We start from the raw sequence: 17,854 nt of genomic DNA, 5'->3' as shown, positions 1-17,854 counted from the left end.
GATAAAAATGCGACATGTTTGTGCCACTGGATACATAGTGATGGTGATGATATTGACATCCTTAAGTCTTTTATTGTCTTGGAGACAGCTAATTTTAGTCTCACGCTGACCGTCAGCGCTGATAGCCCGAGAAGTGTTATTTGATTCAAGGAAGCAAATAACGCAAGAAAAATAACGCGTAGCGGTCTTCGCTGGTATAACGCACATATTTTCAGTGTTGGCGCTGAAGTCAGCGTGAGACTATTTAGCCATAGACTAATAATTTATAATATTTTACCTAGAGACTAAAATTAGCCATAGTATTGTAGATATAATTATAATTAAAATAATTATTTACCTACAGACTAAAAGTAGCCATAGTATTGTAGATAGTAGATACCTTATCAGTAACAGCAGTAACTTGCATAGTGCATATACGATACATTTTTATGGTCAGAAAATTTTGCATGCAAAGTATCTTTCAAACGAAATGCATAGAACATAATATAATATAACGTAGGTAACGTTGAAAAGCATGTCTTTTGTCAAGTTGAAGAAAGACTAGGATATAATATTTAATTAGTCGATTTAAAACAAAAAGTAATGACAAACTAAAACGTTTATTTATTGAGATATGGTGTGTGGGACGGGAAATAAGAAAATATTGCTGACCACGGAATAAGCAAAGATTGAGCCACAGTTCATTCGTTTAATGAGACCCAGGGATAAGGATAATAATTCCGCAATCGTTCGGATGGATTTGGTCATAATTGCCCTGTTGAAAATCTGCTTGGGATCGGGATTTGTAGAGATTAGTGGATCACAGCGACGCAGACTCGAAAAGGTATCCACTCAACGTAATTGCTAAGCAATTCGGTATTTCATTTCCCATTGATAATAGCCATTTGGTTCTCAATAAAACCACTTCAAACGTCCAGATTCTTTGGGCAAATAATTTATTCCCGAAGACGTAACATGTTTAGTGTAAATAAACGATAAAATAAATTGAATGTAAAAAGTTTGAATATTTATGGGATGAAAAAATTGGAGTGCAAAAAGTAAGTGGATAAGCGGTTATTGGCTCGACCGGCTAGACTGCTCCTGTAATAATATATGAGACGGTTCCATTACAGGTTTTTCCTTGAGTACTCTTTAAAATTTATTCCGATGTACAAGCAGAACGTGTTACAGAGTCAGTACTTAAAATGAGGCAGACTTGTAATGAGAAACAAGGATGTGAAGATTTAATTCAAGCCTTCATAATCTATTTGTGTAACATAATTAAATATCACTTAAATTGATTCTGCTTTTCTGCTGTTGGCAAGCCCAATCTGTTATCTGACCCAATCCAATACTTAACTTTTTGCATTTTTGCAAGTCTCTTCTTACGCCAGTCTGGATTGTTGTTGTTGCCAGACAGGCTATCTTCGTACCAATTTTTCTCAAAATTGGTTCAGCAGCGGTCTAAGCGTGAAGAGGTAACAGACAGACAAAAAGACACTTGCAACTTGCACTTTTATAATATTACATTTACTTTACAGTTGGATTATGTATCTATTATTTTACCATTAACTTTAACAGGGTTTATCCTTCTTAATTTTTCAAAAACTTTTATTACAAGACCGTTTCTAATCGCCCTCCAGCACATGTAGTTGCTACAAATGATGATGATAAAAATAAAGATGATGATAATGATTAGGAAGCTCAGTATGAAAGTCAGCACCCAGGTATAACCGCAAAAGGCCGCGGTCGCCGGTCAAGTGTACCTGTTTCGCCGCATATGGCCGATTCGCCTCGAGTAGTCGATCCGATCGTGGGAAAGTTCAGGGATTTAACGAGAGTGTGCACATAGTTAGAAACAATTGCGGTGCGCAATATTGCGCCTTGTAATGATTTTTTAACTCGCACAGTCACATTGAGCGTTGAAAAACGTGGCGTTGGATTAGTTCTGGCATTTTTGATCCATACTAATTATTATAGATGCGAAAGTATTCCTGCCTCTCTGTCTTATCTATCTGTCTGTCTGTCTATCTAATTCTCTTCTGCTTTTCTAAGGCTCTTCACGCCTAAACTGCTGCACCGGTTATTGCTGAGATTTGGTATGGAGATACTTTGCCTTCTTTACTATAATATACTTTACCTTCACACTCCGGACAAACCTTCGTGGTTTATGGAGAGTATATTTTGTAAAGTCATGTATGATTTATGAAAATAAGCGGATAAATAAAAAAAAATGAGTTCCGGGAAAGTATCTACATACGATACTTTTATCCCGAGACAATGAAAAACGGTACTCCTGCAATAAACGATTTTTGGCGCAACGCGACGGAGTTGCGAGCGTCGTATAGTGTTTCTATAAAAGTTTTAATGCTTAGAATGATGATTTCATGTGGTTTTAGTATGCTGTTTAAGTAGTTCTATGTTTCCATTGTATTTCTCATTTTAAAGTGGGTGGTCCGTTTTTATTGCTATAATAATAATGTAGTTAACAAGCATCCCGTCAGTTCTTATTTTGATTATGGGTGGCGCTTTAAATGGCATCGCAGGGAAAAAGAGGTGTTATTTGTAGGTACTAGGTTTTCAAGATTTAAATGCACGTATGATCCTACTTAAAAAAGTCTCTTTATTTATTTCACACCAATCGTTTGATCTGAATACGTTTCTGTAAAAAAATAAGTGATAGCTAAACATTTTTTCCTAACGACCTATTGCAAACTCGTAAACGAGATATCCATTGAACATTCATAATGATGGCTACTGGATAGAAATCACAAACTTTAAAAGCAAAAGTTTATTCATATTACTGGGAACGTTCATTGGATATAATGCAACGAACACAATGAACTCTAGTAAATGTTGGTGCTTGGTTTAATCCAGTAATTCCCAAAGTGGTGCCAGTGGACCCCCAGGGGTTCCCGCGAGATTCGACGGGGTTTGTCCTGACAAAAATGGGGTCCACAATCGTAAGCGGGGATCCATGAAAATTGATTTGGTTTGATTTCTCTTAACAGAAAACAAAGACACATTGTGTCTATGCTAAAGAGAAATAACAAACAACAAAAAGTATAAGTCGCATTGCTTCTTAACAAATTATGCATAACTAGCGACCCGCTCCGACTTTGCACGGGTATAAAATATATAGCCTATGTTACTCACTGAAAAAATGATTAAAATCGATTCAGTAGTTTTCATTACTACCCGTGGCCCGCCGCAAAAGCTACGTCCCGCAATTTTTAAATATTGTGTAATATCTTCGAAAATGTTAATTTAATCATATGATGTAAAGGGATATAATATTATAGATCTATAATCTATATTAAATCAACAATGTATATTTAAAGTATTTAATAGAATAAGGATTAATGCCGTATTGGTTAAAATCGCTTCGAAAATTAGCCATTATTTGTAGTAAAAAGTAAATGACAAAAAATGTTATTGCAGGATATTTTATTATAAAAATATTATTAAAATCATAGCGAGCATAGATTAGTATAGTAGAGAGTAGAGACCCGTCCCTACTGGTTAGTACACCGGATCCACCAAATTTTGAAACAGGTCTATAAAATAAAAGAGTTTGGGAACCTCTGGTTTAATCGAATCATATTACTAGGGACTATTTGTGCCGCGGTCCAATCTTACTAATGCATTATGATAGCACTGACCTCTCCGATTGTTTTAAGCTGTACCTTTTGAGATTCCATTTTCTGATGTACTTTTATATCTCCTTGGAATTGTACTGTACAATTATTTTAATTAGTATCTTTTTAGCTTCATTATTTCAATTAACAATTTGTTAGGAATATAATAGTCGTGCTACTGCTGCTGTTTGTACTTATTATATTTATTATGTAACTACTATAAATTTATTAATTAAGTAAGAAATCTTTAGGCTCATAAGTCTTAAGGTGACGCCGCGTTAAAGTAAAAAACCGTGTTGGATATGTTTAAGATTGCTTGTTATCTATGAGAGGCCGGCCCGGCCTCTCATAGAAAACAAGTAATGGAACAGCAAAAAATGGAAAGGGCGTAAGCGACAAAATGGTTTTTGTCGCGTAATTTAAAAACCATAAATACATTTCATATAAGCTATGGGCAAATTAAAGTGTATGCTTGAATCAATTTATGTACAAATTTTGGAAGCTTAAATCACTCTCCTCTGTTGGCAAAATAGGAATCCCTATTTAACAGAGGTCTTTTTGATTGATTATTCTGTGTTATAAAAGTTGACCAATCGTGTTATGCTATGGACAATTCAAAGACAAAGACATGATGAATACTGACAATGAACTTTAATTTCTTATCTAGTCATTGCTGAGAAAAATCGATATCGCTACAGCCAAATTAAAAAGGCGTCGCCTTAAAGTCAGTATTTGACAAAAAGCAAAAGATAATATAGAAGATGGAATTCTTTAAGCTTACAATAAAGTCTTATAGTCCGTATTTAACAAAAAATAAAAGACAAAAAATATACAAAAGGAAATGACGTTCTCAAAACAAGTGCACATAAAATTTTAATCGAAAATACTAGGTAGATAAAAGTTATGTATTATTAACACTTGGCGTGGCGGATGAGGCGGGTCGTAAAAATGCCTTTATAAAATATGCACCGCGACCCATAAATATAGGATGTATGCAGCGGCGGTTATCGTATGGCCTCTACAATATGCTTATCACAACAAAATACAAATGCAAAATACATACTGTCCCAAATACAACGTATTTATGTATTTGATTGTTGTATTTAGAAAAGTAATAAGTCTAAAAACTACCCGACTGTGTAAAAAAAACTTGAGAGGTGTCAAGGGACACACCCTAATGGATCGAAATTATTTCTTATGTTCAAAAAACCTGTAACATGCAAATAAGTACTAATAAAAAAGTGTCGAGGTCAAATCAAGGTCAAATATCGTTCTGTCTCGTCTTCAGATTTACGCCGAACGCGCGATAAGGAACTTCGTTCTAAAATACGAAATAATAGCCTATGTCATTACTAATCTATTGATACTTTCAGTAATTTAGTTGCTTTAGAGGGACATACATAGTATCCCAAAATCATTACCGTTAGTACAACGCCTTTGAGTAAAAAGTAAAATTTCAAGAAAATATCATTGACTTTCCAATCGAAAATATCTAGGAATGATATCGTTCGAAAAGCAAATTCACATCTCGAAATTGGCAATTAAGCAGCAATCTTACCAGCCAGGTTAACGGTCTGGATCACAGACATGGATCTAGATAGATACCGCATGTGTATGTACTTCACGTGCCATGTCGCGCTCCTAAACGAGCAATGCTCGTCTTTCGAAAGTCTGTTCTTTAGTTTGCTATCGGAATCGGACGTCAATCGGAATTTAAAAAATTCCTAAATGCCTATTTGTGCCGTATTGAACTGTAGGAATTCGAATAGAAACGTTGGCTTAGATAATGGACACGTTTCTTACCATCGATACGTCACAGACCACAGTAGGTAGGAAAAAAGTGGCACACTCGTTTTCATACAAATGGAGGAACATGTGGTATCTATCTTGATCTATATCTGTGGTCTGGATCTAAAAAATAAAAATTTTCACTTCAGAACTGGTCTATTTGCTTGCTGTTGCACTTTATTTGCTTGAGTCTGAGGGTGATAGCTAGTATGTAAATGTCACACGACTGGTCGTGCCATCTTTAAAAGTTTTACCCTCAAACACGTTTGCGATTTGTCTTTTTAGCTTCGTCTATATTTGTTGTATGATCACTGCTCCATGTTTAATTTTTTTAGGGTTCCGTACCCAAAGGGTAAAAACGGGAACCTATTCATGAGACTTCCATGTCTGTCTGTCCGTTTGTCTGTCTCCAGGCTGTATCTCAAGAACCGCTATAGCTAGAGTTCTGAAATTTTCACAGATTGTGTATATCTGTTGCCGCTATAACAACAAATACTAAAAACAAAATAAAATTAATATTAAAAGGGGGCTCCCATACAACAAACGTGATTTTCTGGCCTTTTTTGCTCGATATCAATAATGGCAATAGGTAGGCACTTGATATTTTCACAAAGGCCTTAATTATATGTCTATTTCAATATTTAAGAATAATATTAAAATAAAATAAATAAATAAGGGGGGCTCCTATACAAAACCACAATTTTTCGCCTATTTTTCCTCTATAACGGTACGGAACCCTTCGTGCGCGAGTCTGACTCGCACTTTAAAGGTAAAAATTATTTTTAAAGGTATTTATATACCTAAGGATCAGTTTATATGCTACGTGACGAGGTGATTGGATGAATTTTTAACCGACTTCAAAAAAGGAGAAGGCTAAAAAGGACTATCTTTTTGTTTGTTCGAGGATAACGTCGCCGTTTGTAAACCGATTTTGGTGATTCTTTTTTTGTTGGAAAAAGTTTACTTAACAGCGGGTTCCATGATAAGGCAACACTGTTTCTAGTCATCTTTTGTTAAAATTATTACTAAGCCTCCCAAAACTATAAAAGTAATATATATATTATTTCCGTTGTCTGGTACCCGTAACACAAGTCCTTCAGGTACTTACCACGGGGCCAGACTGACGTGGTGTGAAGCGTCCATAGATATTATATTATTAAATTGGAGCCCAGCACCGTTGGTGGCAAGTCTTTCAATTCAATGTGTGTTTTGTAGTAATCTAGTTTTGAATTGCTCATTTATTTTCTATCGCATCACCACGGTGCAATGTGAACTGACCTTCAAGCAATGAGAACCTATCGAAGCAGATAGTTTGATGTGAAAAAGTCCGATTGCGATTGCGTTTCATGTAATTTTATGTACGTGATAATCCGCTTGCAATTTTCTGCGCTTTCGTCGAGGTGTTAGAAAATTCAATTTCCAATTGCAATTGCTGTATCGTAAATTTACAATGAACGAATGTCTGAGGGATTTTTAGATTAAATTCTATATAATATTATTGTTTGCAAAGTAAAAAGTATACGTATCGACCGTGTTGATATTGATAAGAATTGTTTGATTTCTAGCTGCAGCTGTGATATAAGGCAAAAATATATGATAAATATTGGTGTATTTTTTTTAATTTTACCATTTTGGGGTTCGCTAGGTAATCTGCCGGACCTTAGTCTTAGATATACATACTATTTTCTTAAGCCGAAATGAAAAGTAAGAATCAAAGCAAATTGATTTTCTTTAGTTCGTGTTTCAATTTCATCATATTATTATCTTTAATCTTGATTTATTATTACTTGTAGTTATACTTTTTCATTACTTTAATTACTCATCTCCACTCGAACTCACAATATTACCCCGCAACAGGATTCCGGGAAATCGGGAGATCCCAAAGGAGTATCCCGAAAATGTAATCTGCGTATTCCGTAAATGACTGTAACACACTTTGTTGTTTCGACTTATAAATAATTGGAACCTATTAAAGTGGTAATGTTCTATTTAAAGTTTTGTGAATGTAATACGTTGGTTTAAGTAATTTTAACATAATATTGTGATAGTTACGATGTTTTGAATCCGTGTGTTGGAAACTTGCCTCTTTTCAATATTAATAATAATAATAATAATATCTATGGACGCTTCACACCACGTCAGTCTGGCCCCGTGCTAAGTACCTAAAGGACTTGTGTTACAGGTACCAGACAACGGAAATATATTTAATACTTTTATACTATACATATATTTAAGATTTTTATTATATCATACATATATTTAATACACACCCAGACCCGGGAACATTGAAAACTTTTTGTTCCGTCGGCGGGATTCGAACCCGCGACCCCCGGCTTGAGCTACCGACGCGCTCACCACTGAGCCACAGAGGTCGTCTAATAATATTATAATAAATTAATAATTATTAATAATTACGAAAGTGTGTCTGTCTGTCTGTTACCTGTTCACACCCAAACTACTAAAATATGATGATGAAAATTATTTTACTGTCATATGGAGATACTTTGAGTCCCGGGAAAGGACATAATATTAAGATACCTTCTATCCCGGAAAAATGTAATTCTTACGCGATAAACGAATTTTGGCGCAACGGAGTTGCGGGCGTCATCTTGAATAATTATAAAATTGAATCCTGATATTTCAAAAATTTAAAATGAATATCCATTTTCATAATGTAATAGATTATATAATAATCTCAACATAATTTTATTCCTTCTTTAAGCTGTATCGTTGTTATTTGCTAGGATTAGCATAAAATCCATATTATGCTTATTTGTTTCGTATTTTATTGTTAGGTCACCTGAACAGGACTTTGGTTAGGTAATCTGAATCCGGTAAATTTTATGTCAAGGCCTTGATACCATCATCTGTTGAGAAACGCAAATGCAAACTATAAGTTCCTAATATAATAATAATAGCTCCCACACGGGTTTCGGTGACGGTGGCCGGTTTCATTGAAACCGGCCACCGTCAGCACCAGTAATTTTATAGTGCCCAAGTGTGTGCGCAGTACACAAGAGCACTCTCTATTCCTTTACTCCCATAACCCAGTGGGACGGAAGTCCGACACGACCGGCGAGAGATCAGGCGCAGGACCGACTTTTTACATGCCCATCCGACGTATGGATCATCTTACTTATCAGACAATCAGGTGATCAGCCTGCATCGTCCTAACCAAACTTGGAAATAACATGTTTCCAACGCGGGAATCGAACCCACGACCTCCGAGTCAAGAGCCGCGCTCTATACCACTAAACCACGGAGGCGTTAAGTTCCTAATATATTATAAATGTGAAAGTATGTTATTTATCTGTCTGTTTGTATGTTACCTCTTCACGCATAAACCGCTGGACCGATTTTGCTGGAATTTGGAATGGAAATACTTTGAGTCCCGGGAAAGGACATAGGACACTTTTTATCCCGGAAAAATTTATGGTTCTTGCGCGATAAGCTAATAATGGCGCAACGGAGTGGCGGGCGACATTTTATATCTAAAAAAGATCTTTCTCCTGAGTCCTAGTTTTTGGTCCTGATACCACATGGATGTCCAAGTAACATTTTTTTTTCTCTAAATAATTTAAAAAGCTAATTAAAAAGGAACTGTTTAAATAATCGTTTCTTTTTTTATTGCTCAATTGATTTTCAATTAAAATTAAATAATAAATGAAAGGAAAGCAGTTAATTTTAAATTATTGTTATACGAACTTAATAACAATAAAGTAATTTGCATTAATTAATGATCCGAGCAACGGTAATATATTATTAAAATGATTAAAAGTAAATTGGTTGGCAGAAACTTAACCGCAACTCCGTTGGACCTAAACCCGTTTATCGTGCGGGAACCGTACATTTTTCGGGGATGAGTAGTATCCCATGTCCATTCTCGGGATTCAAAGTATTTCCATATCACAGTTCAGCCCAATCGGTTCAGCGGTTTGGGCGTGGAGAGGAAACAGACAGACACACTTTCGCATTTATAATAATATTATATTATAGTATGGATAGTGGATTTTTTTTATGAAATAAGGGGCAAACGAGCAAACGGGTCACCTGATGGAAAGCAACTTCCGTCGCCCATGGACACTCGCAGCATCAGAAGAGCTGCATGTGCGTTGCTGGCCTTTTAAGAGGGAATAGGGTAATAGGGGAGGGTAGGGAAGGGAAGGGAATAGGGGAGGGTAGGAAAGGGAATAGGGTAGGGGATTGGGCCTCCGGTAAACTCACTCACTCGGCGAAACACAGCGCAAGCGCTGTTTCACGCCGGTTTTCTGTGAGAACGTTGTATTTATCCGGTCGAGCCGGCCCATTCGTGCCGAAGCATGGCTCTCCCACGTATAAATATAAGTCAATGACGTCTGGTGAGTGTAATGAGTGGACTCTCATTTCCAAAATGTGAAATATTAAATCAAGATCAGGAAATCCCAGTTAGTTAGACTCAGTAATATATGACTCATAGAATTACACGAATTTATATTCACTCGATTGTTGTTGTTCAATTACCTAGTGACTACTGATTCTGATTCATAATGTTTTGGTATTTGGCTTACCAAATGGAACATGGGTTCTTAACCTTTTAGTCATGAGGGACCCCCAGTTGGTTTACCTAAATTAAGGGTTGTTTTATAAAGAAAACAAGCACAATTTTATAATTAGAACTCATTCTTTCATTTGGAGAAAATTTTATAGTTACAGATTTTAATTTAATGTGATTTTTGTGACTGCATACTCTTTGCTAACTTCTGAATTTTCACATATTATTATTGTTATATTGGCTTCGCGGACCACTTGGAATGCCACCACCACTTGGACCACCGGTTAAGGTGACGCCTCGAACATTCCTTTTTCTTTTTTTGTATTGCTCAAATTGATTATTGCTGTATTTTTATTATAACTTTGTAGCTTTAAAATTGTGAGTTTACAAGGCTCTAAATTTACCGTAAATCACGGCATCTCCGTAGAGGGAGCGCCTTAATCAATTATTTCGGCGCAATGTGGTTCCGGGCAACTTGATGTGATGAACATAATATTTTTCTTTCTGGCAATATTTATACCTGTTCAATTTATACGTCAACACAGCGGTAGTTTATTAAATAACTACTTTTACTATTCAATGTTATTTTCTATTCACAGCTCTCCACTGAAATACGTGCCTCGAGATTAACGTTTTGAGGGTCTTTTTAGTATTAAGAGGAGTCCACACCGCCCTTTTTTCCATACAAACGTTGTCCCCTGTTTGCTCCCTGGATAACGCTAGTAGAGTTATAATTTTTTTTCTGAATATCTACGGCCACTAATACAATGTCCTTATGTTTTTTTTTCATAATGTAATTATTAAATAAGATATGAACGTTCAAATCCCCAAAAAAATGGCCAGATTTTCCGCTGTGTTCAAACATCTAGAAAAAAGATTTGCCTAGAGTATACGGAAAAAAATAAAACATAGGAACACAGCTCAAGCCTTTCTTTAATCTTTAATGAAAAAGTACATAAATCGGTTAAGTTTTGGAGAAGGAATCAGGGGACAACGAATCGTTGATTTTCTGCAGTTGTCTCTATCGCGTTCTGCGGTATAGGCTTGAGGTAAGGGAGACAGCTATAGATATTACACGTACTTTTTTTTCATTTCTCTAGCCCCTGGTGTATCCTCTTAAGTCGATCCTCGGACCCTTATAAAGTAAATAAAGAAGATGGTCGTAATTTGACGTGATGGGAGTTTACGACTGGTGTGGTCTACGTGCCGGGGAAAATCGGGGAAAAGTGGGAAACCACACCTTCGTAGAAGAATTTAGTTAAGGCCCTGTATTCCCAGAAATGGACGATTTTCAAGATTTAAAAGTGACAGTAGACACAAAAATATAGTAATTTAAATTCTGAAAAAATATATGTAATAGTTAAGGATCTAACACGGTGGAATTTATATTCCATTACACAATATCATGAACTTCACTCGATAGAAAAAAATCCCAAACTTACCTCTTCTTTTAACGAATTTTCCATACTATGTCCAAATTATTTGGAATTTTCAGATAATTTTTGCACTGAATTATAGACAAAGAATATATCTAGGGCGATTCGTTTTTTTGACGCGATTTAATTGATGTATAAAAAAACGACGATCAAAAAACTATAAAATAGCAGGCGCAAAGGTTCGGCTGGTACGCTTTCAGTCATACACAATATAACCTTGTCTGTGAGCCCGTGGTATTTCTCCGGTCGAGCCGGCCCATTCGTGCCGATTTGCCGAAGCATGACTCTAACACGTAAAATCGTTTGTTTGCTGATGTTCCGTTTATGGCGCGGCAACAGCCTACTCGTAACTTTTCTCGTGGATGAAAACTGTTCGGTGTTTGAGTCCCGGTAAAGAACATACTTTTGGGACGAAGTTCCTTATCGCTCGTTCTTCATAAAGGAGGCTAGACAGAACGATATTTGACCTCGACACTTTTTTATTAGTACCTGCATGGTAGGGGTAGAGGGCGTTGATAGTATTTCTGGGCGTCAATAGATGGCGTTTTCTGAAATAACTTCAAAAGAATGTTTATGTATACAGGTTTTTTTTAACATAAAAATAACTTCATTCCATTCGGGTGTCCCTTGACACCTCTCAAGTTTTATTTATCTCAAAAAATGTACGGTTCCCACGCGATAAACGAATTTTGGCGCAACGAAGTCGCGGGCAATATCTAGTTTCCAATAAACATTCAGTTTACGTTACATTTTCGGGATTTATAAACCTTTATGCGAAATAGAGTTAGCTCACTGGTCGCTCTAACGAAATTTGTTGATGTTATCTAACAGGGTAAACCAATTTTACATTTCGCGAGGACTGTGTTCGGTCGCGCAATTTTGGTGGATTGTTTTTATTTGCACGGGAATTTGATTCCAGCACGTGACTTTTTAATAAAATAATTTTCACGCTGTTTGCGTAGGTATGAGGAAAAAAGGCAAAAATTATATTTAAACTAGCTGTCCCGGTGAACTTCGTGTCACTTTAAAACCTTCCCTGGACTTCTACGAATATTTTAAGACTAAAATCAGCCCAATCCGTTCAGCCGTTTTCGAGTTTTAGCACGACTAACACATTTAAAAATCCATTTTTATATATAAGAGAAGATGACGTCCGCCACTTTTTTGTGTCGAAATTCGTTCATCGTATACTTAGTTAAATTATATTATCATAGATTAAGGAAAATATTATGTTATATATTATTTTCCTTAGTCTATAATAGTATAAGGTCCCGTCTATCAAGGTATCTGTTTAAAAAATAATTTAAATAAAGTGTGAAGTTTAGTCAAGAGATTACAGACAGACAGACACACTTTCGCATTTATATTATAGACTATAATAAGGACTCAGGACACGACAGCATCTAGCAAAAAAGCACCCACAAAGCTTTTATAAATTCTTGTCAATGAACTTATGGTGATTCATAGAGTATGAAGCTGGCATCAATTCCCCTGTACAAAGTGGAATTCTTGATGATGAGAGAGAATGTCTTGATTAAATGTGGTAGATTGTATGTAAGAAGCAAACATGACGACATGGCACAGTAATTCTAGGTATTTCTGACTTATAAACTATTTACTGCAAACGGAAGTCATATATTTTTTTCCTCGTAAAAGTCTACAATAACTGCTTGCAACTTTTTATGTCTTGAATACTTAGATAAAGGATAAGCAGATAAAGTATGACTTTTTATCAAAGATTGAAAATGAGCTTCGAATAAATTGATGACAGTACACGTGATTATATCAAGGTCAAAATAATAACTATGTACTACGAAAACCTGATCAGACATTGGGTAAGTTCTAAAATATAACCCAGTTTACTAACTACTAAAATCCATACTCCCATACTAATATTATAAATGCGAAAGTGTGTCTGTCTGTCTGTCTGTCCGTCCGTCTGTCTGTCCGTCTGTCCGTCTGTCCGTCTGTCCGTCTGTCTGTCTGTCTGTCTGTCTGTCTGTCCGTCTGTCCGTCTGTCCGTCTGTCCGTCTGTCCGTCTGTCCGTCTGTCCGTCTGTCCGTCTGTCCGTCTGTCCGTCTGTCCGTCTATCCGTCTGTCTGTCTGTCTGTCTGTCTGTTACCTCTTCACGCGCGAACCGCTGAACTGATTTTGCTGAAATTTGGCATGGAGATACTTTGAGTCCCGAAAAATCCCCATAGGATAGTTTTTATCCCGGAAAAATGTACGGTTCCCGCGCGATAAACTAATTTTGGCGCAACGGAGTTGCGGGCGTCATCTAGTCTAATATAAATCTTTCTATTATTATATTATGATAAGGTGTAACGAAACTAAAAGATAATAATTTAGGGTGTGTCCCCGCATAAAGTTCACTGTGAAAGTAGCAGCGCTGATAGAGTAACTTTTTTACTTTTGTATAACACCCTGTATAATAAAAATGGATACTTATTAGTGGAAATGTTGTTAGTCTCGCTATAACTTGAGAACGGCTGAACCGATTTGGCTAATTTTAGTCTCCAAAAATCTTGGGAGACCGGAAAGGTTTATTTATGTGATACAAAGTTCACTTGGCCATCTAGTAATAATAACATAACAATATAACCCAGTTGCAGTACTTATACTAATACTGGGTTATATTTCGGAACGTACCCAATGCCGGATAGGTTCTCGTACGTCGTTTTTTGGACCTTATACTAAAACTAATCGAAAGTCTAATGTAATAAATGATTCAGTTGTAACATTTAATTTACAGGTACAACAGACAAGACAAGATAATTACAGTGTGATGTAAGTAGTGTTAAGTTTTGCTCGCCGCACCGTGACCGCACGTATCGTATGCACTTGCCGGTCACGACGCACCGTCTCTCGTCCTACACCTGATACAGATTCGCTTACATAGCCAAGGGTATCTGGTGTACCTACGACCTCTGTTGATATGTTACCTTCGACTTCTGACGTGTTAATTACTTCATTTTTGTCATCAAAACTCTCCCAGTTTAGGTATTACTTTGTTAGAAGTGTAAATTATATTGTTTTCGTTTTTTTTTTTTTTTAAATGGACGCTTCACACCACGTCAGTCGTTATTTTCATAATTACAGCATAATCTAAACAGCGTAGTAGTTCTTTAATTTAATTAAACCCAAAATTTTCGATTTTATAAATTTTTTTTATACTTGAAAATAAGCCCTGAATTATTTCATTTTCTAAAATAAGATACTACATTACATTTCCAAGAATTCAATCTGAGCAAAAACACGATATCTTAAAATTTTCTCGGTAGAAAAAAATCACAAAGATGAGATGCATCTAATTTCTGTCATCTAATTTTCACGAATTTTTCATTTATTGCCATAACCGTGCATTGAACTAAGTTACCACATTGTATAAAATTATATCATTGAGAAACCGACCTAGCGGATTTTTAAAATGTTGTATTTATCGAGTTATTAAGAAAAAACTAATTAATTGGCGATGAATCCGAGTCGTCCCTTTATTACACATGGCATATGAAAGACGGGCGTGAGTGTGAAGAAAGAAGGACGATGTTTAATTTTTTGCGTTAGTCGCCCTCTTAAGTAGTTTTGAAAGCTTATTTAGAAATTTAAAATCTGTGAATTTGACACATCGCAAGTGGTAACAAATCACATACAATTTTGATATCTTTCACATATCATTTATGCTCTTTCATGAAGTTTTTGGCGTTGTTTTCTAAATGTGTAATGTTTTATTAAATTGCTAAGGATTTTTAAGTGATCTATACATTCCTTATTCACTCTGCACTCATCACATAAAACTGAAGTCACCAAGATTCTGCATTTACAAGCTTTAATTCAGTTGATGAAATGCATGATGTCTCGTTAATTAATTCAACTGGCGACAGTAATAAAAATTTGTTCTCCATTATAATAGTGTCAAGTACCTACTATATAATAATAATACTCCCCACACTGGTTTCGGTGACGGTGGCCGGTTTCATTGAAACCAGGCCAGGTACGCAGGAGTAATTTTATAGTGCCCAAGTGTGTGCGCAGTACACAAGAGCACTCTCTATTCCTTTTACTCTCATAACCCAGTGGGACGGAAGACCGACACGACTGGCGAGAGATCAGGCGCAGGACCGACTTTTTACATGCCCATCCGACGCATGGATCATCTTACTTGTCAGACAATCAGGTGATCAGCCTGCATTGTCCTAACCAAACTTGGAAATAATATGTTTCCAACGCGGGATTCGAACCCACGACCTCCGGAGTCGAGAGCGACGCTCTAACCACTAGACCACGGAGGCGTTAGACCTACTATATATTTTATTACTGACATGAGTTATGTAGGTACTCATACCTTTTAGTATTTTGGTTCGTATTAAAATCTTATATCTTTAAACGAGCAATTCTTGTATATAAATATGTATACATATGTATAATTGAAATCTCGGAATCGGCTCCAACGATTTTCATGAAATTTAGTATATAGGGGGTTTCGGAGGCGACAAATCTATCTAGCTAGGAATCATTTTTAGAAAATGTTATTTTATTCGTGTTTTATCGAATACCGAGCAAAGCTCGGTCAAATTGCTAGTAAAAGTAATGAAAACAATGTAATGATGTTGTAAGAAATCAATTGTTGTTCCTTATTTTTTTTCGTTTTCCATTGATTTGTTTCAGAGAGCTAGTAAAAACGACGTCTCGAGGAAAAGCCAAAACATTTGCGGCCGAAGAAAATTTTCGCAAATAAACAGAAATTGGCGTACTTGATATCGTGGCTGGCGTCTTTTGTTTATAGCTCCGTATCAACGCTTTCATACAGAATTGACGAGGGACAGTCGCTCGTAAAACGTTTGCTCAAATTTTCACATGTACAATGCCCAAATGGTTTTTGTTTATGACGGTACTTCTATAAGGAATGTTTTCCGTCGGCACGCTTCCTTCGTTACAGTGCCGACATCTTTGTTTTATGGTACTCTGTTATGTTACATTTTTATATCAAACTAGAGGTTCTCCACAGCTTTACATTCGGCAGGAATCGCACATTTTACTTCAACTTTATATCTGTATTCTTCAATACTGCATTCTTGTGAATAAAGAATTATGAATTTTGAATTATGTCCCAAATCACATAAATATTGGTCCAGTAGAAAAGTGGCAAAGCGCTAACGCTAACGCTAGCGCTACAAAACGTATGCGATTTGACATAAGTCATCGCTTCGCTAGCGAATACTAATGTCAATTCCATACATTTTGTAGCGCTAGCGTTAGCGTTAGCGTTTTGCCACTTGTCTACGGGGGCAGTAGTTCTTGAGATTAGCGCGTTCAAACAAACCTTTCAGCTTGATTAGTTTCTTTTATGAGTCTATTCTTTCATTGTATTCTAGTCCAGGATAAAATTATTAAGTAGCTTTATTACTCGCCTATTGATAATAATAATAATGGCTCCCACACCGGTTTCGGTGACGGTGGCCGGTTTCATTGAAACCAGGCCAGCTACGCAGGAGTAATTTTACAGTGCCCAAGTGTGTGCGCAGTACACAAGAGCACTCTCTATTCCTTTACTCTCATAACCCAGTGGGACGGAAGACCGACACGACCAAATTGATAATAAGAGGACCATCACACGTGCTAATAAATATTCTAACCCGAAGATGCAAAGTAATAAGTTCAAGTTTCACCATTAATTAAACATTTCACCTTTAAACACGAGCTTGGAACTTGAAATTTAAATTACAGAAGTTACGCTCATAAGCCTCTCCCGGAAGCAGAATAAGTCTTAGGGGATTGGGGACTGTACAATAGATACACTTACAAACAGCCATTTACCTGTAAAGGTAGGTCGGATCTATTGAAGCATTTCCTATCATCTTCAATAATATAAATGTGAAATAGCAAGTTCGATTAAGAAAAAAAATGTGATAAGTCCTTGGCTTCAACGCTGCCGCGTGTATAGACATTAATTAATAGAGGTAATAATTTCTGCCTCACCAAGTAACTAGTCCCAAAAAGGTAAACTTTACTAAATAAAATAAAAAAAACTAAAAATCTAATTTCTTCACAATACCGTATGTGGCTTTGAGGGTTATATAGTTTACTAATTACGCGTAAATTAGGAATTTTACAGAAGCCGTACATTTTCCCATAAAAAATATTTCCCCCATTTTCCTGAGTTTCTTCGGTCGTATTAGTCTTAGCGTGATAATATAATATAGCCTATAGTCTTACTCGATAAATGATCTATCTAACACTGAGATAAGTTTTTAAATCGGACCTGTAGTTCCTGTTATTGACGCGTTCAAGCAAACATACTCTGCAGGTTTATAATATTAGGTAGGTATAGATTTTTTTTAATTATCCCTTGACAAACTCGAGTCTCGATCTAAAAGACTATGAAATGGTATAATATGGTAGTGATGATGATGATGATGATGATGATGAATGTAATTTGCATAGTAGCATAATATGCTTTCTGTTCTTAAAACAACGCCGAAACT

General features: G+C 36.1%; 1 protein-coding gene across 6 annotated transcripts in view; it reads left to right on the top strand.

The window, feature by feature from the left end:
• LOC121733048 (putative polypeptide N-acetylgalactosaminyltransferase 9) overlaps positions 1-17,854 on the top strand; it is a 150,722-nt gene that overhangs the window by 16,473 nt on the left and 116,395 nt on the right. The window contains exon 2 of one of the 6 annotated variants that reach the window (XM_042123139.1): positions 14,125-14,159. The exons of the other annotated variants lie outside the window; for them this stretch is intronic. The gene's annotated coding sequence lies outside the window, so the exon portion shown is untranslated. The remainder of the gene's footprint in view (positions 1-14,124; positions 14,160-17,854) is intronic. 6 annotated transcript variants of the gene reach the window in all.

This window comes from Aricia agestis, chromosome 13 (genome assembly GCF_905147365.1).
Source record: "Aricia agestis chromosome 13, ilAriAges1.1, whole genome shotgun sequence".
NCBI lineage: Eukaryota > Metazoa > Arthropoda > Insecta > Lepidoptera > Lycaenidae > Aricia > Aricia agestis.
Note: the sequence above shows the minus strand (reverse complement) of the source record. Positions and strands in the feature narration are given on the sequence as shown.